This window comes from Adiantum capillus-veneris, chromosome 8, assembly GCF_014529385.1.
Source record: "Adiantum capillus-veneris isolate H3 chromosome 8, ASM1452938v2, whole genome shotgun sequence".
In the NCBI taxonomy this organism is placed as follows: domain Eukaryota; kingdom Viridiplantae; phylum Streptophyta; class Polypodiopsida; order Polypodiales; family Pteridaceae; genus Adiantum; species Adiantum capillus-veneris.
Window position 1 is genome coordinate 77,540,075 of NC_140938.1, and position 25,311 is coordinate 77,565,385.

General features: G+C 41.3%; 2 pseudogenes; one reads left to right on the forward strand and one right to left on the reverse strand.

The window, feature by feature from the left end:
* Nucleotides 1-7,444: 7,444 nt before the first annotated feature.
* On the reverse strand, nucleotides 7,445-17,745 carry LOC147452403 (expansin-A10 pseudogene; annotated as a pseudogene).
* A 258-nt stretch (nucleotides 17,746-18,003) lies between these two features.
* LOC147452404 (receptor-like protein kinase FERONIA) lies at nucleotides 18,004-21,475 on the forward strand (annotated as a pseudogene).
* The last annotated feature ends 3,836 nt before the right edge of the window (nucleotides 21,476-25,311 follow it).

Sequence of the window (25,311 nt, forward strand, 5' to 3'; positions counted from 1 at the left end):
TTGATCAATAGTAGAGAAAACCCCAACTCTCCCTCTTTCACATCCTCCCTCCTAACCCTCCTCTTTGGAGGAAGTGCAACTCTATTCTCCACTCTTTCCATTCTACAATCTCTTACTCCATCAACCCAATAAATCATTTGTAGCACCTCAATAACTTGTAAATACATCATGATCTCTCTCATGGTTATGTTAATGATCATGAAATCATCTTCAAAACTTTCAAGTGTCGCAATTCGTGATGGTTAGCCAGCGTCTGTCCTCCCCTTAAAAGGTGTGCGAGAAATCAAGTAAGTGTTCTATTCTCAATTTACCATTGGTTTGTTTCTCCATACTTATTCAATTGGTCTAAAGAAATTTCTCCACACTCACTCCAACTCTCTTTTTCTTCATTACATATGCATGTGGCTACCTCTCATGGTGATTTTATTTGTGTCACGGCATTGCATAGATGGAGATGAGCTCTCTATGCAAAGTGTGTTAGTTTGATGTAAGTGATTCTCTTGTGTGTTTGAGAGGCAAGTCTTGTGCGCATGATTTTTTTGATGAGTGCTTGAGAGAGGAAGAGTTTGGATGTATTATGGGTATTCTTATGGGGAGAAGGTGAATGCTATTCCACAAATTGCATATTTCATTTTGATGCACGGCATTGGGTTGCATAATCGTTGATGGTGTTCAAGTGTCCAAAGTGTATATAGAGTAAGGGGGTTTTCAAAGTGTGTTGCTTGAGTGGGTGAGTGCAAGTGTTATTTTGATTGGTTTCCTTCTCCACTCCCAAAAGAAGGTGGTGCTCCAAGTAGTGTGCGTACCTCTTTACGAACATTTTGTGAGGGTAGGCCCATTGGTTTGGGTTTAGAGGCCCCATTTCAAAAAGATCGCCCTCATAAAGTGGTGCCCCCATTGAGGAACATAGTTCCAAGTTACCTTCAACTTTTTTAGTTATGAACAATGGAGTTCCCATCTATCCACTTCATTTTGCACAGCACATTAGAGTAAATGTTCACATAGATAGAAAAGTCTTTTTCCAGCAACGCATTGTTTTTATGTTTGGTGCAGAAAGACTTAGAGAAATACTGGCATCACCCAATCCAATTATACTTCCAATCATCAATTATGAAACTTCTTTTGATGTTCACGTTTTCATTTTGTTTTAAAGGTAGGAACAAGGAGTGGTGAAGGGGTGCTCAAGGTCCATATGAAGGAACGAGGTCTTCAAACCAACAACGAGGAGTAGCACATGAATCACGATCAAAACAATGAACCTTTTAGGCCTATTGCTCGGCAATCCATTCATATAATCATTGCAACTAAGTTTAGGTTTCAATCCATCATAAGGAGGATATTTGGATCGACTCGCCTCAATGAAATCAATGTTTCAATTAATCCATTTATTCTACCTATGATAAAGTACGAATTAACAATGGATGTGTACATCTTCATTTTAATGTAATCAGATTTATAGTGTCAATAATCTTGTGCGGCCCATAAGAGAAAAGTTTCTTTAAAAAAAAGAGATTTCAAAAAGTCTAAACAAAATGTCAAGTTCTTTTCCCACGTTCTATGCAAGAAGTGGGGAAGATGCGCAAGAGTTTCTTGACAACTTGGAGATGGCACATCTCATATCCGGGAGAGATGAAGAGGAAGTAAAGCTACGAGCCTTCCCGTTGGTTCTAAAAGCAGAAGCTAAAGCATGGTATGAGACCTTGCAACCCCAAATCAAGTCCAATTGGGAGAGACTGCGAGCAAGCTTCCTCTCCAAGTTCGGGCAAGGTGATACTTCTGAAGGACTATGGAAATGTCTTATTGGACATAAGCAGGTATCACTTGAAGACTATCCCTCTTATGAAGCAACCTTTGTCAATCTATGGGGTAGGTGGGAGGCTACATTAGAAAATCATGGTGGTGCACCTAGCTTTTTAAAAAAAGAGAGATTCATGGTTGGCTTGTATCCACTTTTAAAGACTAAAGTAGAGCTAAAATTCCCATCCACCTTCGAAGAAGCACGTGAGGTAGCCATCATCAAGTTTAGAAAACTACACTTCCAAGCACATAGAGCAAGGGGTTTGAATGAAGTGAGTGAGAGGGAGTCTTCACAAAGCATGGAAGCACCAATTAGGGCCCCTCTTGCACAATCTTCACAAATAGGAGATAACTCTCAACAAGAGGTTTTACAAAGTCTAACTCAACAGCTTGAGAACCTCACTCTGAATCTAGTTCAAGGCCTACCTCAACAACGACAACCAAGAGAAGGGAATCGCAATCAACGAAGACAAGCTCAAGAGTTGCGATGTTGGAATTGCAATGAAATCATGTACAATTGTCCACATCCAAGGCGACTTCCGGGAGACATATATCCCCCCAGACCGCCTCCTCTCACTGTGCAGCAAGAACAAGCTCAAGGCCCACAAATCCTTCGTCGACCACCATCACCAGAAAATATACCTCCCGTCCCACATGAGGAGGAAGAAAGAGGAGTCAACATCGTCAAGCTAGAAGAGGTAATAGATGAGCATACTCTAAACTTTGATGTTATGCCGGCAAAAAAACGCACAAGAGCACATGATAAGGATGAAGACATGAGAAGTGAAGGAACAAATTCAGCCAGAAGGGACAAGAAGAAGAAGTCAAAGATGGAAGAAGCTGAAAGTAGCAGGAAATAAAAGATCAAGGCGAAGGGAAATTTGTATCAATGACTTCCCATTGGGAAAGGAGCTAGAGCCCTACAACATCCTGGAGGATTTACAAACCCAAAAGCCAAACATTTCATGGCCTCAACTTCTACACCTATCAGCCAAAGTAAGAAGGCAATGGCCAAAGTTGGTAAGTACAAGAATTCCAAAAAAGAAAGCAAATCTTTCCATTAAGGTTGTGGCCTCAAAGCTACAAAAAGATGTGGAACCCATTGTGGATGCTTACATAAGGGGTAAAAAGGTGTCTAATGTATATGTTGATGGTGGATCTCAAATGTGTGTGATCACGGAAAAATCAATGAACAGGTTAGGGCTTGAAATTACAAAGTCCTCTAATTGTCAAGCTAGGCTAGCCAACAACTCAAGTGTGAAGTGTTTGGGGATCATTGAAAATGTAAAAGTCTCTGTATGTAACATAGATGCACGAGTGGATATGTATGTCATGCCAGCTAAGGGGGAGGGCTATCCCATCATCCTAGGGAGGCCTTGGCTCATTGCTATGAATGCAGATCAAAAATGGGGAAGTTGTCGTTTGATTCTTAAGAAGGGTCAACAGGTGGTGTATGATTGGCGAGAAGGAAAGCAACTAGATATCAACTATGAAACCACGACAGATGAAGAGAGCGAGGAGGAGAGTCCTTACTCAAGTGATGAGGAAGCATCAACCAGTGAAGAGGAGTCTTCTTTGGAGGTAATGGGAATTGTATTCAACGCCAACACTCAAGATGTTCCAGTAGAAGAAAATCCAACAGACAATCACACACGAGGGGATGAAAGATGCCACCACCTTGAAGAACGATTTGAGAAGATGCTTGCAAAAGATCTTACTTGTGAGGAGAAGAGGTCCTACATCAATATGTTAAGGAGGTATCCCAATTTGTTTATCACTGACTACTCACAAATAAGAGGTGTAGATATAATAGAGCATCGAATTGAATTGAAACCAGGGACCAAACCCGTGGCTCAAAAGTTAAGGCGACTAGGATCTGTGCAACAAAAGGCTCTCCTACAAGAAGTGAATCGACTCTTGAAGGCTGACTTCATCTATCCAGTATCCAACTCCGAATGGGTATCACCTATTGTAGTCACTCCCAAGAAGAATGGTAAGTGGAGGGTCTGCGTGGATTACAAACCCCTCAACGCTGCGACAAAGAGGGACCACTTCCCTCTCCCTCTCCAAGATGAAATTTTGAATGAAGTAGTAGGTAACGAATGCTACACTGTGTGTGATGGGTATTCAGGATATTTTCAAATTAGAATATCAGAAGAGGACCAACCAAAAACCACCTTCATCACACCTTGGGGATGTTTTGCATTCAGAGTAATGCCTTTTGGGCTCACCAATGCTCCTAGCACCTTCATGAGATTCACAATATTTGTATTTCAGCCATTCTTTGGAAAATCCATAAGAGTCTTTATGGATGATTTCTGTATTTATAGTTGTAGATCACTTCATTGCCAAAAGGTTGAAGAGGGGCTTAAGAGGCTCCATCAATTTGGGGGACAACTCAACCCAGAGAAGTGTCATATCGGTGAATCTCAGGTGGTTTTACTAGGCCATGTGGTTTCTTCACAAGGAATTCAAGTGGATCCCTCTAAAGTAGAGGCCCTTTTGTCATTATCTCCACCAACAACAACTAAGGAGCTAATGACCTTCAACCACAAAGTTAGGTACATGTCTCGCTTCATCCATCTCCTAGCAGAAGCCATCGCCCCTTTGCATAGGTTGGCAAGCCAATCTACATTTGAATGGGGGAGGGAACATGCAAAATGTTTTGAGGAAGTGAAGGGCATTCTTAGCTCTCTCCCAATCCTAATGCCACCAGATCCAAAGGAGACCTACTATGTCACTCCAAGTGTAGGTTTCGAAGAAATTGGTGTTGTTTTGATGCAAAAAGATCCTAAAACATCATACATGAGGCCGATCTATTTTGCAAGCAAGGTGATGACTCCGGCCGAGAAGGGATACACTGAAATGGAGAAAGTGGTCTTTGCAATCTTGTTTGCGGTAAGGAAGTTTCGATCATATCTTCTCCCTGTGCCATTTGTTTTTCTCACCTTAGAGCACAATCTACCATATGTAGTACAACACATGAGCCTCTCATCTAGAATAGCAAAGTGGGTGCTTGAACTCCAAGAATTTGAATACACTTTCCTTGTAGAAGATAGCACAAGAGCAGGACTTGCAGACATTCTCACCTACAAAGTGAGAGAAAGGGAAGGATCACGACTACAAAGAGAGGAAGGCTCAAAACAGTTCAAAGTAAAGGAGATTGATAATGCCCATACTTTATGCTTTGATGGAGCTTATCAACGCCAACAAGACAAATCAGCAGGGGGAATCATCATTTTGAACCCACAAAAGGAGGTAATGGTTAGAAAAGGTATCACTCTACCCAGTGTTCACTCTAACAATGAGGCTGAGTATGCTGCTCTAACCCTTGGGTTAGAAGAATGCAAAGAACTAGGCATACAAAGACTTATTATAAAAGGTGATTCTTTGCTAGTGGTCAAGCAAATCCAAGGGACTTGTAGGTGCAAGAATCGTACATTGTTTGAGTAAGAGCTTAGTAGTGTAAGAGCTTTGATGAAGGGTTTTAAAGCAACACAGGTACAACACATTGTGAGAACTCATAACAAGGAAGCAGACTTACTCGCAAATGAAAAGCTTCAAATGGCGGTAGGAGGTGTGAAACTATATGAACCCAAATATCAAGGTCAAGAGGAGCTAAAAGACATTATTTCTTTCTACAAGCAGGTGAGTGTCCCAAACACTTAGAAAAGGTGCAAAGACATAGACTAGTTAAGAAGGCCACACCTTACCAGTTGATCGGGGATGATTTATATCACAAAGGGAAAGATTTGGTCTTGAGGAGAGTACCAGGTGTGCAAGAGATAGAGAAAATTCTTCTTTCATGTCATGATGATGTCTGTGGTGGTCACTTTTCTCAAGATATTACAAGTAGGAAGATTTTACAAGCAGGGTTTATTTGGCCGAGCTTACATCGTGATGTCCAATATTGGTGTAAGGCATGTAAGCCATGCCAAATTGCTGGGGATAGACGACTAACATATGAGCCTCGAGTCCCAATAATATCTTATGGCCCTTTTGAAAAGTGAGGTGTGGATGCAATAGGTCCCCTACCTCGTACTTCTACAGGGAAGGTTTTCATCATCATGGGTGTTGACTACATGACACGATGGGCGGAAGCAACAAGCACAACCCGAATCACAGCTGAAGAGGTATCAAAGTTTATTTTTGATCATATTTGTAGTAGGTTTGGAACACCCCTAGAAATATTATCAGATCGAGGCCCAGGTTTTAGGGCTGACCTTCTGAATGATCTCTTGAGGAGGTTAAAAGTGAAACACCTGCATTCCACACCCTACTATCCTCAATGCAATGGATTGGTGGAAAAAGTGAATGGAATGATATGTAAGATCGTTTCTAAGCAGGTTGTGGACCGGCCTAATGATTGGGATCGCCATTTGACGGCTTCTCTTTGGGCGTATAGGACATCTTTCAAGGTATCTACCCAATTCACCCCTTTTCATCTAGTTTATGGACAGGAAGCACTTCTTCCCATTGAGGTAGAGCTCTCAAGCTTGCGCGTTCTTGCAAGAGTGGCAAAAAAAACCAAAAGAGGTTCTACATGAAAGGATCTTAGATCTCCAACGACTTGAGCTAGATAGAGAAGAGTCCATTGATCACTACATCACCAAAGCGACAAGCCAAAGGGATAAAAGATGGAGATGGAGATGAGCTCTCTATGCAAAGTGTGTTAGTTTGATGTAAGTGATTCTCTTGTGTGTTTGAGAGGCAAGTCTTGTGCGCATGATTTTTTTGATGAGTGCTTGAGAGAGGAAGAGTTTGGATGTATTATGGGTATTCTTATGGGGAGAAGGTGAATGCTATTCCACAAATTGCATATTTCATTTTGATGCACGGCATTGGGTTGCATAATCGTTGATGGTGTTCAAGTGTCCAAAGTGTATATAGAGTAAGGGGGTTTTCAAAGTGTGTTGCTTGAGTGGGTGAGTGCAAGTGTTATTTTGATTGGTTTCCTTCTCCACTCCCAAAAGAAGGTGGTGCCCCAAGTAGTGTGCGTACCTCTTTACGAACATTTTGTGAGGGTAGGCCCATTGGTTTGGGTTTAGAGGCCCCATTTCAAAAAGCTCGCCCTCAATAGTAGTAGAAGCTGCTGCTCATGCCTCCTACTTCTTCCCAATATCGGATGGTTAATTAGCTTTCGCTTCCTAATTGCACCTGCATGATTTACCACTTGACCTCCGCTGCAATGTTGTTGCATCTCCTTGGAGCTACGTCACATTAACCAACTTTTGCGGACACCGTATTCTGCGTTGAATCGGTCATGAGAGATGTTTCTGTTTATCTGCATATTGTTCCGAAATGCTTGCCTATTCAAATTTTCAAATAGGTTATCAACAGAGCTGGATGAGGAGTGTGTCTGAAGCCAAAGGCTCATCAAACTATGACTTGCACTAGTGGCAATATTTCCCAATGCCTTTCCCTCGACATTGAGCTGTCTGCTTGGAGAGATGGCTTTATCACATTGAACAATCTGGCTTGCAAGCAGCCCTTGGGTAAACATAATTGGGTGCAACCTTAGCTCGCAAGATGGAGATGTTAGCACAGGTCCCTAGTATATATAATAGAGTGTAGTGTAGAATATTATTGTGCTCCCAATCCAAAATGAAGTAGCTAGCCTACTGATTTGGGCGGCCAGATATTGAATCTAGAATTGCTCACTGCTGAAGGTTTGGCCGAAGTGCCATCCGTGGGCACCACGTCGTAGGAGGTGAGGGTGCAGCCGTCGCTGGTGGTGACCTGAAAGGAGAGGCTCTGGCCGCCCAGCCGCACATTGCTCTGCCAATTTAGGCCCCAATTTCCGGTCATGGCTTCTGTGCACAAGCCCTTCACGGAGACGGAGTGCACATCACCGACTCCTCCCACCTTTGTACTGAGCACCAGATTGAAGTAGGCGTGACCATTCATGGTGAAGTGGATGCTACCCTTCTTAGCTGGCGGTACTCCACAGACACGATCCTGTACACTCCAATCCTCTCAAACGCTGGCTGCGCCATGTCAAAGTGCTCAAGAGGTGGGTTGCACTAGCCGCCCGCATTGTTGGACAGGGCATTGTTGGCAGCACACAGCTTGGTGGCTGTGACCGTCACCAATTCTTCAGCAATGCACCACTGCGGTGTCGTGCTGTGAACGCATGCTACAAGATCTATCTTGTAACTTTTTAGATACATAATTATCTTTCCTATAATGTACATATGCATATTTAAGTATAATAATAAGCCTTCTATCTCATCCTATTATTTTTCTCAAGGATAACGTATCCTTACTTTACCATCAAAAAATACTATGGGAAAATCTCAATAGATCCGTCTCTTTAACTTGGGGCAAAAAGCATTGATTCTTTATTTCTACTATCTCATTATCATCTCACACCCTAGCTAGATCCACACCATACAGGGACAGCTCATTTCCAACTTTTCCAATTCCTATTCACATTGGCTCCTCTCTTCTTGTGTAAACCCTTGGGGGTTCCATTTACCTATAAAAGGGGACCTCTTATTCCTTGAAAAGGAACTCAAGCATTCAAGCCATTGATGAGAGGAATTCTTGAGGGAGTGAGTAGTAATACCTAATTGTACTTAACCCCATTAACATAAGCCCAAGCCTACACTTTCTCCTAGAGGAAGACTAGCCATTTTTGTACGCTATCCTTGGAAGATCAACTCTAATCAAAGAAGGTGTTGTACTTGGTGTATCAATCAACGTTGAATTCTCCCCTCTTCTCTCTCTCCCATCAATAATGGTGCCGAAGGGTTTCAAGTAAGATGTGTTCTACATTGATGTTTTCTTGATTTCTTGTTGTTTTCATTTTCATCTCTAATCCAACATATATATATGTATCTAATCTCATCTCCTTAACCAAACCTATCTCTCTCATTCTTAGTAATTCATCCTCTCTAGGTTCTCTTTGCTACAGGTACATCTCTCCCCGCAGTATCCTTATTGCCTACGAGCAAGAATAGGGCTTGGGAGGGAAACTTCTCATCTCTTCACTTCTCTCATATCTACATTTCTCACATACTATCCTAGATGAATAACCCACATGATGATAATTTCTATCGCTTTCACTCTGTACGATCTATTAGAATTAACGTATGGATTAGCCGATAAATACACTTTCAACAACGTATAGTGTTTCTCTTTGGCCCAGAAAGGTTTAATGAAATACTTCTATCACCGGATCCCATCATACTACCTCTCATAGACTATAACTTTTCTTTTGACGTAAGCGTAGTTATCTTGCTATGAACCAAGAGGATTTGTACACACAATTAATCCCAATCACTAGACAAAATATATATATTATGGTAAGCACAAAACTACAATTCCAAAAAACAATTCGTAGCCTATTTGGTCAGTCAAGATTGAATGCCATTAACTCATCTATTAACCCTTTTATATTACCCATGATACGATATGACCATAACCTTGATGTTTTCATTTTTGTATTGTTTTGACATTCTCTTTTGTGTTCTTTCTTTGTGTGTGTGAGTGCAAGAGAGAAAGAGTGAGTCTTCTTTGATTGCACTTCTTTCCAAACCCTAGTCTTCATGGCATCTATGGTTTAACTCCTTCATATAGTTTTTGTTGAGTTCTCTCACAAACTCTCACAGCCATAAGCCCGGTGTTTTCCTTGCAAGACCGCAAATTTCTTGACATATTTTTGGTGAACCCGACGTGAAAGTGCTAGGGTGAGATTTTGTGGATAACCATGGGTGATCATGTTGAGCAACAGGGTATGCATTTTGACCCAGCAACAATGCAAATGTTTCAAGCATTTGCAATGTTCATGTAACAAAAACATGCCACTGAAAGAAGGGAGATTTCAGCAACGAAGGCCATACAAGCAGTCGTCAATAGAATGGATCAGTTCAATGGCAAAGATGTAACCAAGTACTTACGTGAGTATGTGAAGGAGATGGAGCTGCATCGCGTGTCAGAAGGTGAGATGATTCAAAGCTTTGAGCTAGTTGTTGCTCCAGAAACTAGAGAGCATGTTAGGGTAATTAAAGATGGGCATGGGAGAAATTGGGAAGAACTCAAAGTAGCTTTAAAGGAGGAATATTTCATGGAGGACTCTGAGAGAGTGAACAAAAGGACATTCTTAGAATGGGTAGTCAAGCCAAAGCAAGGACTATCAATAACACAGCTACTTAGGAAATTTGAGCGGCTCTATGCACAACTCACCAGGACAGAAAGGGCCACACTAGATGCAGAGAAGACAGATATTTTCTTACAAGCTGCAGGTAAAGAGTTTCAAGAAAATTTGGAGCTTCTTCTTGAAGATAAAGATGTTGAGCAAGGACTAAAGACCGACTGGAATGAGGTTGAAGGTGCTGTCTCACTGCTCGCCAAACGACAAAGAAGAAGGGACAAGATGGAAGTAAACACTACAAGTCCTTCCACCTCAACTTCTGACAAAATGGTAAAGCCTACTTTTATCGCTCCTAAGTTTGATGAGTCCATGCTAGATGAGCTTGTGAAGGGAATGCGTGACTTGAAGGTGAAGCTTACAAAGCTTGAAGAAAAAGGCCAACCATCAGGGCCACTTCCTAGGCAAAGACAACAGCCCAAAGAAGGGTTTGTTAATAGATGTATTTGGTGTGATAGTACAGACCATGTAAGAAGGCATTGTGATGATTTTAGTGATGCTTTGTCAAAAGATGTTGTCTTTTTTAAGGATGGTAAAATCCACTTAAGAGAGACAGGTCTATCTTTGAGAACTAACTTTGGGAAGGGGGGAATGCAAACCTTAGTTGAAGATATGGCAACTAACCGTGCTAGCTCTTCAGTTGAGGCAGCTACTTATGGAGTAAAAATTGAGCATTTTTGTGATGAAGAGGTGATTGACCATCATGGTCAAATTTGGCCGAATGTCATGCAATTAGCTAAAAAGGGAAAGCTTACAAAAGAGATTCTACATGAAGTAGGTGATTGCATACGTCTAGAAACAGGATGGAATGATCCAGTGGACTCATTGTCAGTGCATGCCTACATTACAAAATGCCAACAAAATAAGGTGATTGTAGAAGAGAAGCGCAGACGTGAGAATGCTGATGAAGGACCATCAAAAAGAGCTTCTAGAGGTGGGGGAAGAACCGACTCAATGCCTTCTCAAACACCCTCAACACAAGGAGCATCTGCACCTGAAGTACTCATGGAGGAGTCTACAACAGGAAAGAAGAAAGAGCCAACAAAAGGCAAGACAAAAGGCCCAACTTATAAACTACAATCTGATATTGAGGTTGCTACAGATTTAAAGAAAGTCTTGGAGGAAAGTATCTTGAATAGCAAGATTGAGTTTACTCTGGGAGAAGTTCTTGGCATTGCAAAGCGTGAATTCCATGAGGAGATCATTGACATCATCAAGAGGAAGAGGCAAACCCTTGCTGAAGTTTCTTGTCCACAGGTTGAAGGGGAAACCTCAAAGACACAAGGGATGCAACTGCAAAATAAGGAGAATGATGGAGCTGTGGTAGGATGCTACCAATCTAGTGGGAGAGTGAAGCAAGTGAATTTCTCAAATGATGATGAAGAAGTTGAAGATATTCCTAGGATTTACTATTCACGAAGTCATTGGGCAAGGGCTACTACAGAAACTTTGGTCAAGGTAGGTGATCTTGAAGAGCCATTTGTTGCCTTGATTGACCATGGTTCAGAAATAAACATAATGTCAAAGAGTCTCTACAACAAGTGCAAATAGCCGATGGACATAGATCATGGCTGGATGGTAAAAGTGGCAAACAATTCATCCGGTGAATTGTATGCAGCATGTCCAAGTGTGAAGGTAACAATAGGTGATGTAAAGATTGACCAAAACTTCTTTGTACAGGATACATCTTCATATCATCTCATCCTTGGACAACCCTACATTGTGGGAGTTCGAATGGAAACAAAGGTAATGGATGATGGTTCAGCATATGCTAGGATACGTAGCAAAGATGGTAAACGAGCTGTCCAATTTCTCACAGTTTGTGTGAACCATGAAAGAAATCGTGACAACCTCAGAGAACATCCTCTACCAAAGGTGAGCAAAGAGTTTCATGATCATAGAGAAATGATGGGTTTTGGCCAAGTACCAGTGTAAAGTGGGATTGCAGTGGTACAAAAAGAAAACGGGTCTCACCTAATCCAAAAATAGGTGAAGCGTTTTCAACGAGCTCCTTGGTAACAAAGAATGGATCAGTATGTTTTACAAAACTTGAAGCTTTTAAGAGATGTGAGAGGCAATATGTGCATAATGTACAAATAGGCATGAAAAATAGTGGGTTGCTAGAGCCTACTGAAAATGTTTTGGGTTTGTGTGAACAAGTTTCTTTTGTAGATACTATGGGTGGGCTTGATGCTATAATGGGGTCTAATTTGCATCTTGAAAATGAAGTTGTGGAAGTTTCCTCTATGGAAATGTATCAAGTAATAGAAGCCTTTAAAGAAAGCCAAACAGTTGGCCCAGAAGTCCATGTTGAAACTAAATACAAAAGTGTAGCAAAGAAGGTGAAACTAGTAGCTTCACCCTTACCACCCAACAATAGGGAAAAGATTGAGCCGGCTTCTTTACAACCAAGTTTGAGGAATCCTAAAAAGATTGGGCATACCTTCACAAAGGAGTCTTTCCAAGACTTGCAGATTGGTCCCAAGGAGTTTCTAACACGGGAGGAGACAAAGTGCTTCAAAGAAATGCTTTCAAAGCATGGTAAGGCTTTTGCATTTGAGCCACATGAGATAGGATGTGTTGATCCTTCTATTGTAGCTCCTATGGTAATTTTCACAATACCTCATCTGCCTTGGAATCTGCGGCCTATTCCGGTTCCAAAGGCTCATTTGCCAAAGTTAGTAGAGCTACTGAATGAGAAAATCAAAATGGGAATCTTGGAGCCTTCTTGTGCTCCATACTCAAACAGGTGGTTCACAGTTCCGAAGAAGAATGGTTCTCTACGCTTCATCCAAGATATGCAACCAGTGAACAAGGTGACAATTAGAAATGTAGGTACAGGTCCAATTGTGGATGAGTTTGCAGAGGCATTTGCAGAGAGGGCAATCTACTCAATGGGGGATCTCTACTCAGGGTATGATAAATTTCAGCTTGCAATCGAAAGCAGAGACTTGACAACCATGAGGACACCTTTGGGTTTGGTAAGGATGTGTACCTTGCCACAGGGAGCAACCAACTCGGTTGCACATATGATGAATGGGATGAATAAGGTCTTACGTGACTTTATTCCTCAAATCACAATGCCTTTCATTGTTGATTTGCCTATCAAAGGATGTGAAGAAAGTGAAAAAGATGAAGCTTTGGATCTCAAGGGATGTCGCAGGTTTGTGGTAAATCACATAAATGATTGTGATAAAATTTTGTCTAGGTTGGAAGAAGTGAATCTTACATTGTCAGGGAAAAAGTCTATGTTTGGTGTCAATGAAGTGCTTATTGTGGGGCACATGTGCGGGCCATATGGTAGGAAACCTTGTCCAACAAAGGTAGATGCCATCCAAAGAATGAAAGAAACGCGCACTAGCATCACTGAGGTTAGAAGGTTTCTGGGAGCATGTGTCTTCTACGTTATTTGGATTCCACATTATGCACATGTATCTGATCCTCTTTATCAGCTGCTTAGAAAGAATCAGAAGTTTAAATGGACAGAAGCACATGTAAAATCCATGATAAAGCTAAAGGAGTTGCTCCAGTCAGTAACAACTTTGAGAAAGGTAGACTATGAGTGTCAAAGGCCAGTCATTGTGACAGTAGACACCAGTCCTACAGGGATTGGATGGGCAATAGGGAAAGATGACAAAGAAGGACACAGGTATGTGGTAAGATTTGGAGCAAAGGTGCTAAGTGCTCGCCAAAGAAATTATCCACAGATAAAGAGAGAGTTATGGGGTATGGTTACAGCCTTGAAAAGTGGGAAAGGGTACCTAATTGGTGAATGTGTGGTTGTAGAAATAGATTGTCTACCACTTCTTGGGATGATTACAAGCTGCTCAACTCCAGACATTGCTATGTTGCGGTGGATTGCCTGCATTAAGTCTTTAAATCCTGAGTTTAAGCACATTGCAGGTAAAGACAATACAGTGGCAGATATGCTATCAATGGCAAGGTATGAAGATGAGTCACAAATGATTGACGAGGGAGATGATGTAGGCACAAAGTTCTATTCTATCTCTCATGTCAAAGGTAACAATGTCTGCATGACTAATCTACTTGAATCATTCTTGAAAGAGCTTTATGAAGGTGATTGGCTTCTTATTGGAAGCTACTTGAGTACTCTAACAAAACAGGATGATTGGTCTGAACAAGAATTCAAGAGGATACGCAGGAAAGCATATGGGTACTTTTTTAGGGATGGTTTCTTGTGGAAGCATCCTAAACAAAAGGGTGATACACCGCAAAGGGTTATATGTAAGAAAGAGACTCAAGTAAAGCTCATGCAAGAGTTTCATGAGAGTCTATGGGCTAGACACAGGGGTGTATGGGCAACCTTATCCAAGTTGAAAGAAAAATACTGGTGGAAGGGTATGTATAAAGATGTATCTCAGTTTGTAGAGACATGTGTAACTTGTCAAGTGTATTCAAATGTTCGACATCGTGATGGATTGCACCCTACATATCCACTAGCCATGCACTATAAATGGGTTGTGGATCTAGTCACAATGCCTCTAGGACTCTGGCAGAAGAGATACTTGGTTCTTGCACGAGAAGACCTAACTAATCAGGTTAAAGGAAGAGCATTAAGAGCTAAAACCATAGAAGCTGTGTGCAGATTCCTTCTTGATGAGGTGATTTGCCGTTATGGTTGTGTGGGAAAAATCACTGGAGATAGAGGTGAACTGGATGCCGAAGAAGCATGGGAATTCTTTTCTAGATTAGGAATCAAGCTTTCTCCTACTACAGCTTACAACCCTGAAGGCAATGGAAAGAGTGAAAGAGGGCATCCTCCTATCATCAAAGCTTTGGCCAAGGCTTGCAAAGGAAGAGTTGGTGAGTGGCCAAAACTGTTACCATATGCTTTATGGGCTGATCGTACAACACATAGCTCAGTAACTGGCTACATGCCTGCGGAGCTAAGGTATGGTCAAAAGCCAGTGATGCCGATTGAAGATACAATTCCCACATGGAATGTACTACCTTGGCAAGAGGGGCTTAGCAGGGAAGATCTCCTTGCACTGCGTATAAGGCAGCTAGAGAGAAGACCTAGAGACATTGAAGCTGCAAAAGAACGACTCAAAAATGCAAGGTTAAAAAACAAGGAATACTTTGATAAGCGACATCGACTCAGGAGCAAAGCAATTGACAAAGGTGACTGGGTTTTGGTGTATGATAGTAGCCTTGATAACCAGCACACAGTCATGCGTAAGTTTTCAAAAAGATGGTTTGGATCGTATGTTGTAGAGCATGTGCATGAAAATTCTACTTACAGCTTGTCTGAACTAGATGGTACAAAAGTAAAGATTCCCATTGCAGGAAAAAGGATCAAAATGTTTAAGAGAAGAGGAGACAATGATCCAGAAGATGTTGATGAGGAAGAAGAGCAAACCACAGGTAAAGATCAAAGTGAAGATGAAGATTTGGAATCATCCAGTGAAGAAGAAAGCAAGGAAGATGTACAAGAGGGCTGATCTTACAAAGAAATAATGTGGCACATACCGGAGGATGTGCAGGTTTAGAGGGGGTGGATGTCGTGCTGTGACACGTACATAGTGGGAACACATGCTACAAGATCTATCTTGTAACTTTTTAGATACATAATTATCTTTCCTATAATGTACATATGCATATTTAAGTACAATAATAAACCTTCTATCTCATCCTATTATTTTTCGCAAGGGTAACCTATCCTTACTTTACCATCAGAAAATACTATGGGAAAAGCTCAATAGCTCCGCCTCTTTTACTTGGGCAAAAAGCATTGATTCTTTATTTCTACTATCTCATTATCATCTCACACCCTAGTTAGATCCTATATCTAGGGTAAACTCCAATATATATATATTCTATGTATTTTTTATACTTTTCTTATATTTCTTTTTAAATAGCTACTAGGAGGGAATCAAATCCTAGTGGGACACTAGGTGGCATGATTTCAAAGATACACTTATTTTAATGCATTATTGCAAGCATGATTACAAAAATTTGTCAAGGAGCAATGTCATGCTTTCATATGGCATGAGGTGTCCTTTGGAATTAAATGAAAGTCTAGGCTAAGGGAACCACGGGAAGACTTTTGCTGCCAGAAATGGACCCTATTTTGATGAATTTTTTACACAAGGTTCGGTTCCAATCCGAATTGGAAAATGATTTTAAAATGAAAATCGTAGCTAATGAGCTGAAGTTTCTGCCCATGTTTTTACTTTTTTATTTGGAGCCACGGTTGAGGAGATATGTTCAAAATACTGGACCCCAGTCTGCCCACATCATGCAGGGACAACTCATTTCCAACTTTTCCAATTCCTATTCACACTGGCTCCTCTCTTCTTGTGTAAACCCTTGGGGGTTCCCTTCACCTATAAAAGGGGACCTCTTCTTCCTTGAAAAGGAACTCAAGCATTCAAGCCATTGATGAGAGGAATTCTTGAGGGAGTGAGTAGTAATGCATAATTGTACTTAGCCCCATTAACATAAGCCCAAGCCTACACTTTCTCCTAGAGGAAGACTATCCATTCTTGTACGCTATCTTTGGAAGATCAACTCTAATCAAAGAAGGTGTTGTACTTGGCGTATCAATCAACGTTGAATTCTCCCCTCTTCTCTCTCTCCCATTAATAATGGTGCTGAAGGGTTTCAAGTAAGATGTGTTCTACATTGATGTTTTCTTGATTTCTTGTTGTTTTCATTTTCATCTCTAATCCAACATATATATATGTATCTAATCTCATCTCCTTAACCAAACCTATCTCTCTCATTCTTAGTAATTCATCCTCTCTAGGTTCTCTTTGCTACAGGTACATCTCTCCCCGCAGTATCCTTATTGCTTACGAGCAAGAATAGAGCTTGGGAGGGAAACTTCTCATCTCTTCACTTCTCTCATATCTACATTTCTCACATACTGTCCTAGATGAATAACCCACATGATGATCATTTCTATCGCTTTCACTTTGTACGATCTATTAGAATTAACATATGGATTAGCCGAAAAATACACTTTCAACAACGTATAGTGTTTCTCTTTGGCTCAGAAAGGTTTAATGAAATACTTCTATCGCCGGATCCCATCATACTACCTCTCATAGACTATAACTTTTCTTTTGACGTAAGCGTAGTTATCTTGCTATGAACCAAGAGGATTTGTACACACAATTAATCCCAATCACTAGACAAAATATATATATTATGGTAAGCACAAAACTACAATTCCAAAGAACAATTTGTAACCTATTTGGTGAGTCAAGATTGAATGCCATTAACTCATCTATTAACCCTTTCATATTACCCATGATACGATATGACCATAGCCTTGATGTTTTCATTTTCGTATTGTGTTGACATTCTCTTTTGTGTTCTTTCTTTGTGTGTGTGAGTGCAAGAGAGAAAGAGTGAGTCTTCTTTGATTGCACTTCTTTCCAAACCCTAGTCTTCATGGCACCTATGGTTTAACTCCTTCATATAGTTTTTGTTGAGTTCTCTCACAAACTCTCACAGCCATAAGCCCGGTGCTTTCCTGGCAAGACCGCAAATTTCTCGACAGCGGGCAGTGCTCGAAAAAAACCTAGGTGTAGTGTCATCCCACCTACAAATTTTTGAAAGTTACCTCTAAATTAATATCTGAAGGTGAGAAAACCTACAAAATTTTGAAAAAACTAGTGTAATTTGGTGTAAAAACCTTCAAATTTTGTCCAATTTACCTATGTTGGTTCAAATACGTAGGTTTGCCAAGTTTCTGGAAAAAAGTTTTTTTCGAGCACTGACTGCGGGTCGGACGATGCATCGCACCGGATCTTGAAGCAAGCATCACAGTTGCACCATCATAAGATTTTTTACCCTCATGTCCACTTTGACATTTATTTATTTGCCCTCTGTCCTCTGCATCGCCAACAGCTTGCTGGCTGATAGCATCATGGCGGTTTTCTCACTACCACTTGGGACCTCTCTCTCTCTCTCTCTCTCTCTCTCTCCCGACTCCGGAGTCTCTATCTTAGTCAAAAAGAAACTCTCTGAAAGAGCGCGCGCCGGCGTGCGCTCTTTCATAGAGTTTCTTTTTGAAGAGAGAGAGAGAGAGAGAGAGAGAGGGAGGAGAAGAAGACCATACCAAGCTTTGTCACATGTTACGTTCCCTGCTCCTTTGTCTTGCAAGAGCCACACAGTTATGGTATGCAAGCAAATGTGAGTCGGCTCCGCAACAGGGCGGCATTGTCATAGTGTCGCCACAGCCAGCCTCAGGACTATATGACATGGTCGAAGCTCCCCATCTGCAGAGGTTAAAACTCACAGAAAAACCCAATTATGGCCAGCGAAGCTCCCCATCTGCAGAGGTTAAAACTCACAGAAAAAACTCAATTATGGCTTTGCCAAGATCTTCAGCTTCCCCTGTTCGTCTAGTCCCTCTACTCTTATTTCTCTGTTTTTGCTCCTCTATTTCTTCTGCTACCACATTCAATGCAAGGGATGAGTATCGCATAGCTTGCGGCGTGTCATCGAATTTGACCGATTCAAAGGGCCGCTTGTGGACAGAGGATGCTTCCAACGCTGCATCAGGTAACCCTTATCTGAACTTGAATTTAGTCAAGGACATCAATGCATCCTCATCAAGCCAAAACATCAACCTTCCGGAATCTGTTCCCTTTTTAACGGCACGTATCTTCACCAGTCCGGCTACATACTCCTTCCCTGTCAGCCCCGGCCGCCATTGGATACGACTGTACTTCTACCCCTTCGATTTTTTGACATACAGCATCTCAGATGCCATCTTGATAGTGGAAACAGATGCCATCCTAACGGTGGAAACAGATGCCTACACTCTCATGCAAAATGTTAGCCTGTCTTATGTCATGTCAGCGTTGAATCTTGGCTTTATATTCAAGGAGTTTTCTGTGAATGTGACGGAGAATTTCTTAACACTGAATTTCATTCCCGGCAGTAGTCCAAACGCATATGCTATGGTGAATGGCATAGAGATCTTGTCCATGCCTGAGGATATGTATGTGAAGAGCTTGAATGCAGTGAATCTGGATGTTTTGATTCCATTTCCAGTGCCCGGGATAGTGCTAGAGACAATGTTTCAACTCAATGTCAGCGGACAGGCCATTGTTGAGAGTAATGATGCTCTCGGGCGCCTTTGGGCAACAGATGAAGCCCACATTTTCGGAGCTCAACAAGGTGTTGCCACATCTGTACCTCATGCTATTTCTTATGGCACTCTCGACAACTTCACCGCACCAGAAAGTGTGTATATGTCGGCCCGCTTCATGACAAATTACAATGATGTCAACATGCAGTTCAATCTCACATGGAATATCTCTGTCGACCCTAACTTCACCTACTACATGCGGTTTCATTTTTGTGAGATTCAGTACACTAAGAGCAACATGAGGGTTTTTGACATCTTCATAATCTGTCAGCTAGCAACTCCATCACCATATGATGTGGCGGGGGCAGCAGGAGGACCATTCGTTGCTTCTGTTCTTGATTTTTCCATGCCATTTCTGCCGACTGATGCGCCCTTCATCACAGTGGAGATTCACCCTAACATCATCTCACGACCTGCTTACTACAATACAATCTTGAATGGCTTGGAGATCTTCAAAATGAATGATTCTGCTGGCAATCTTCAGGGGCCACGCCCGCCTCCGCTTATTGTGGCCCCATTGGATATTTCATCTCCTTCAATAGGGACATCAAGCAAAAAGTTTGTGGAAATTATAGGAGGAGTTGCGGGCTCGGTAGCTGCTTTAGCTACTCTCTGCATTATCCTGTTATGCTTTTTCCGAAAAAGCAAGAAGAGCGGTGGAGGCCGTTCTCCCTAATGGCTGCCGCTTCCTTCTCATGGAGGCAACTCACACTCTATTGTAAGCAAGCTTTCAACAACTTCTTGAAAGAGTGGCAGGGGCAGCTATGTCTCATCTGTGCCATCCAACAACTGCAGATACTTCACCTTCTCTGAGATCTTAGAGATGACGAGCAATTTTGATGAAGGGCGTGTGGTCGGAGTAGGAGGTTTTGGGAAGGTTTACAAGGGGGTATTGGAGGATGGGACCAGTGTTGCAGTGAAGAGAGGGAACCCTACCTCAGAGCAAGGTGTAAATGAGTTTCAAACAGAGATTGAGCTTTTGTCGAAGCTTCGACATAGACATTTGGTCTCTCTCATTGGGTTTTGTGAGGATCATTCAGAGATGATCTTGGTTTCGTGAGAGTGGGCACTAATCAAGAAGTGTGATGAGTCATGACCTAGTTGCTGTCGACCTGGCTGAGCAGTTCCATCAGTAGTACAGCCCACGATGTTGTTAGAGAAAGGGAGCTGGCTAAGGACTTAGGCAAAACTACATGCTCGATCACTTCCATTCTCTCCTGATTGCTTGCTGTCGACCTGGCTGAGGGCATAGGTGGAAATGCGGGCTTTATCTCTCACACACACACACACACACACACACACTTTTTAGTAATCAAGCTCAGGGCCATTGGTAACTTGACAAGCAATCACTAGAGTTGGCAAGCGGCCATTGCTAACTTGACGCACCCGTCGACTGCCAATAGCTTCCATGGAACTGAGCTGAGCGGCTCAGATAATGGCCATGGCAACAATGTGATTGTTGGCCCGCTTTTTGTAGTGTTGGTGGCCATATTCATCATGGACGTCTTGGGCGTCGTGGCAAGCTTTATCGACCGCATCTAAGAAAAAAGCAACATGGAGAAAGTTGTGTTAGGCTGCATTCCTTATAACCTGAGTGGCTTGAGCGTTTGCAAGCCATGGGCTGGAGCATCAATCGCTTGAGGAGATCCTGAAGGGAGCAAAGGGAGTTGGAGGAATTTGAAGCATCCGAGCTCTTGGGCTGCAGAGGTTCGCTCTTGACTACCATGTGCACACCCGTAATTTAAGAAAGATTACCTCAAGAAAGCTTGCCAATGTACGCCAATGCCCAAGTGGCAAGCCATTTGCCTACGTGGCAAGCCATTTGTGAGTGTTGAGGTAGTGGTATTCTTGCCCACGGTTTGACGCAATCGCTGTCCAAGCACTGCTCACTGAATTCCACGTTGGTTGCTAACTCAATTCCACCTCTGTGTCTGTCGAGAGCTGGGTGCACCTCTTGGAGGGAGTTGCTACCACATCGCAACATATCCTCTGATTTTAACATAGATATATAAGATATCGTGCATCAACCCACAATAGCATGAGGTAGAGCAAAAGAGAGGAGAAGAAAAAGAAGGAAAAGTGAAGAGAAGCTCAAGCTCCCAGACACTCTTTATTCATGAGATTTGTTCGAGTGGCAACAACCTTACTCTTTTAGTGTAAGTCTCGTGGTCCCACATGTAGGGAGGTAGGAATAGGAGAGTTATATCCACAAGAGGAATATCAACACGCCATTGTATGGGTTCCAATTGTTCTAGCCCATCAAAGAAAACATTCTACCAAACCCTTGTTTAAAGGGCTTTTTTTGTCAAAATTTTGTGATCGTTTTACCATTAAAATTAGGTGTAATCTTGTTTTTTTTTCTATTTGGTGCTTGAAGTCACCTAAAAAATCTTGTTTGGTTTTTGTTTTGTATAGTGTGCCTTGGCCACTCTTGCTCATTTTAGGGATTGCTCGAAAAATCTCGCTCGAGATTTGAGATTCCTCAAGTTTTCTGGAGGTGGACTCAACCAAAAAGTGGATCAACCTTTGCTGACACCTGGCTCTGGCAAGTGGTATTCCATCCTACAAAGTTTGTGCCAAACTGGTGGTATGTCATAGAGGTAGCCCCTCGGAGTGCACGGATATATGAGGGCTATAATTTGCCAATCACTTTGGCATCTGTGGAGGAGATTGTAGAGGATGAAGATATGGAGGCTGCTAATGTGGTGCCAGACGAGCCTAGCACTGCTACTCTCTATGGGATGCATGCAAAAGACCTACAAAATGAAATGGAGGATATTTGCCTAGACAGAGCTATATATAGACATAGGGAGTTATGATAAGTTAAGCGAGGATGAGAGAGAGATCTCTTAAAGCCATAGATATTGTATCTAAGAAATTTTGCTCCCTTTAATCATGTATATTGTATTCATGTGCAGTTTTGCCCATTCTTGTCTCTATGCTAAACTTGTGAAAGTTAAGTTATAACTTATTTGGATTTTCTTCTCCATTCATCATTAATATATGTTCTTGCATTTAATGTAGGTATGGATGATGATCAGTTTCTTGCTTCCTTGGACCCCAAGCAAAGGAGGCAATACAAGGATCACCATCACCCCGGATCATAGTCGCGTTGTTCCACTTTTTCAAAGTATCTGTCTGCTTCAGAGCGATCAACGTGCTCCAATAGTGGTGTCGACTGGACAATCTACACACTCCTCTAGGCATCGATGCTCCAGTGATGGTGGCGATTGTTATGGAGGAGGCTCCACTGATGCTTCCACACTGCCTCGTAGTCATCAAGGCTCCTTACCTCTCCCTTCTTTGCCTGCCCCCACACCAGCCACGACGTTGTCCTCTACTCCAAGTTTTGTGCGGCTATCGGCTGTTCCAGGCTACATACAACTAGCTACTCTCTCTGAGACTCACCCCACTTCACACTCTCGCTTTGGGGCCCAGACTTTAGTGGAGACACCTTCAGTCCGTACCCCCATTTGCGATGCCACTCAAAACCCCTAATGAGATGGCTACAACAACACCGAGGTTCACACGCCATATGCGAGAGGGCTTGTTGTACTCTGTCAACATCAGCAGCATCATCATCTTAGATGATGATGACAAGAAGGTGATCTCCCGCATGTGTGGCCTTTGCTCTCAGGTGTTTTGGCACTACATACTAAACATCTGGAGTGAAGTAATGGATGAATCAAAGGACAAAGCCATCAGCATGCTGCATGATGAGTTTGACGTGTCAAATCAGGATGAGCGCTTCAATGAAGACTTGATGAAGGTGCAAATGTGCGTGTATTGAAATTGCAAGCGCTTTGAAGTGCAAACAACAATAAACAATGGGTAGAGCAGGCTAGATTGGCTGGCCAAATAAGATTCGAAGAATGCAAAGCAAGAAGCACACAAGCATCTCGACAAGTGGAAGCAACAAGAGGCAGCCATAGTGCGAGAAGAATTTCATCACTTGGGGAGCGTTGAATGGACGTCATTTGAGGCCTACTTTGTAAGAGTTTTTGCATTTCCCTTTAGGTTTGGTATTTATGGATATTTGTAATTGTAAATTCTAACATAAATGTTTAATTGTATTTTTGAACAATGGTCAATGATTGGACGTGAACCCGCACCGTGCGAGCACAAGTATGCTTGAAGAAAGGGTTTAAATGGCCATATGGACATCCGAAGTTCTTGCTTTGTCTTGGTTAGTATTTAACTTTACTCTCTTACATTTGTTGTATTTTAATAATAAGCTAAAAATAATATTGTTTTGTAATTATATGTGTATAGTTACAGAAAGTCTTATTGTTTTTTTTAATTAGAATCTGACCCAGATATGTCATTGGGATGTGATGAGATGTCAAATTAGTTGACATCAAACTAGCCGTAGCATGTATTAGGAGTTGACGTGTGTACATAAATTTTGTAACTATTAGCCAACAATGTATTTTTCCAATAATGATAAGTGTGTTGTAACTAGTACATTTTGGTCAAAGCCGTTATAACAATCAAGTGATCTTGCCTATGATATGTATAGTTTTGTTAGTGTATTACTTTTGTCAATTCACTTTTGTCAAACTTCTATTTTACTTTTGGAAACTTCATGTTCAACACGCTTGATGGGGTGACAGGGAAATTAATGTATGCCCTGCCACCAAATTTTTTTATTCTCGAGCATTGCTATATACGTTGCTATTTTTGGAGCTACAGTTTCTCCATATGCGTCACTAAATTAGGAACTACATAATCTCTATATGCGTTGCTATATATCAACACATATAGAGACGCATATAGCAAAGTTCTCTTTGTGACACGTATAGTGATGCCGGGGAAGAAAATATCCTCATGTATTTTTGTTGCTAAATCCATCACAAGTGTGAAGAACCTCTTGTAGTGTCACTCGTAGGAAGGAGTTTTCTATACTCAATTGGCATACATGAGATGCTATGAGAAGGTAGATGCACACAGGGATTTCATTAATGTGAACAAAATATGTGATCACGTTAAATATTCATGTGACTTTCCCTTAACCTATAGCAATTATCAAATCAGGAAAGCCGACTGGGATTTTCTCATTTCTTAGTGGACCTAGTTTAGCATTCTTACAGTTTCCCAGTGGGCTAGTCACAAAAACACATATGCCGACAAGGTTTTGGTGGATTGCCACATCATCACTTATTTACTTTTTTGTGATTATGTGAATGTGATAAGAAACATTGTGATCACAAGAAAATTTATGTGATCACATGATAATAAACATTGTGATCACCCAAGAAATTTTATGTGCACATCATTTTCAACATCATAATCTCAAACCTATCACATAGACACAGGTATAAGCATTCAATATATAGAAGACAAACTATATATTTTGTAGCAAATTCTTATAAATTAAGAAGAAAATAAAATGATTAAACAAAAAACTAAATAGTATCAAATATAGACGTATAAATTTCAAAACATTGATACATAATCTATATATGTATGTCTGCATATTTAATCTAGGGGTGGAAGGGATCTCTCTAGCCAAAAAGATATATAGCTCACTAATAATTCATCATCGACATGTAATCTCATGTAATTTATAAGAATGTATCTTAGAACATCTTTACTCGTGTATTTTGGTTCATGCCTATTTTTAGATTCCACAAATGTGAAATTGGTTCTTGCATATTTTTTCTTGACTACTATTAATTACACTGGCTATGGTTTGAAGTATATATGGTCTACCATCTACATAAATTCTTGGGATTTGCATATGGATAATGTCTCTATCTGAAAGGGAGGTTGTATTGAGACATAAACCATAAGTTATCAAGCTATGGATATAGCATGATGGTTTATTCCAAGGACCCATTCATATATGGGCCTACAAAAGTATTTAAGGGTTACATCCTCCATATGGAAGGCTAGAAGGAGCTATCATGTAATGAGCACACCAAAGAAATAAATCTTTCCATTTTTAGGAAGAAATAATCCATGCTATCTCCCATCTATATATGGATCCATCTCCATGCTATCTCCCATCTATATATGGATCCACAAAATCACATAAGGTTCAATTTTGAATGTGGTGGGACTTTTAGATTCCGTGCAATGAATAGGCAAGGTCCTCTATTTGGAAGGCTAGCAAGAGATAATATGTAACAAGCACTCCAAAATTCAAAAATCTCTCCATCTTTAAGAAGAGATTTTCCATTCTATCCCCCACGTTGTTTGAAACTATACATATGTATTAATACTATAGATGATT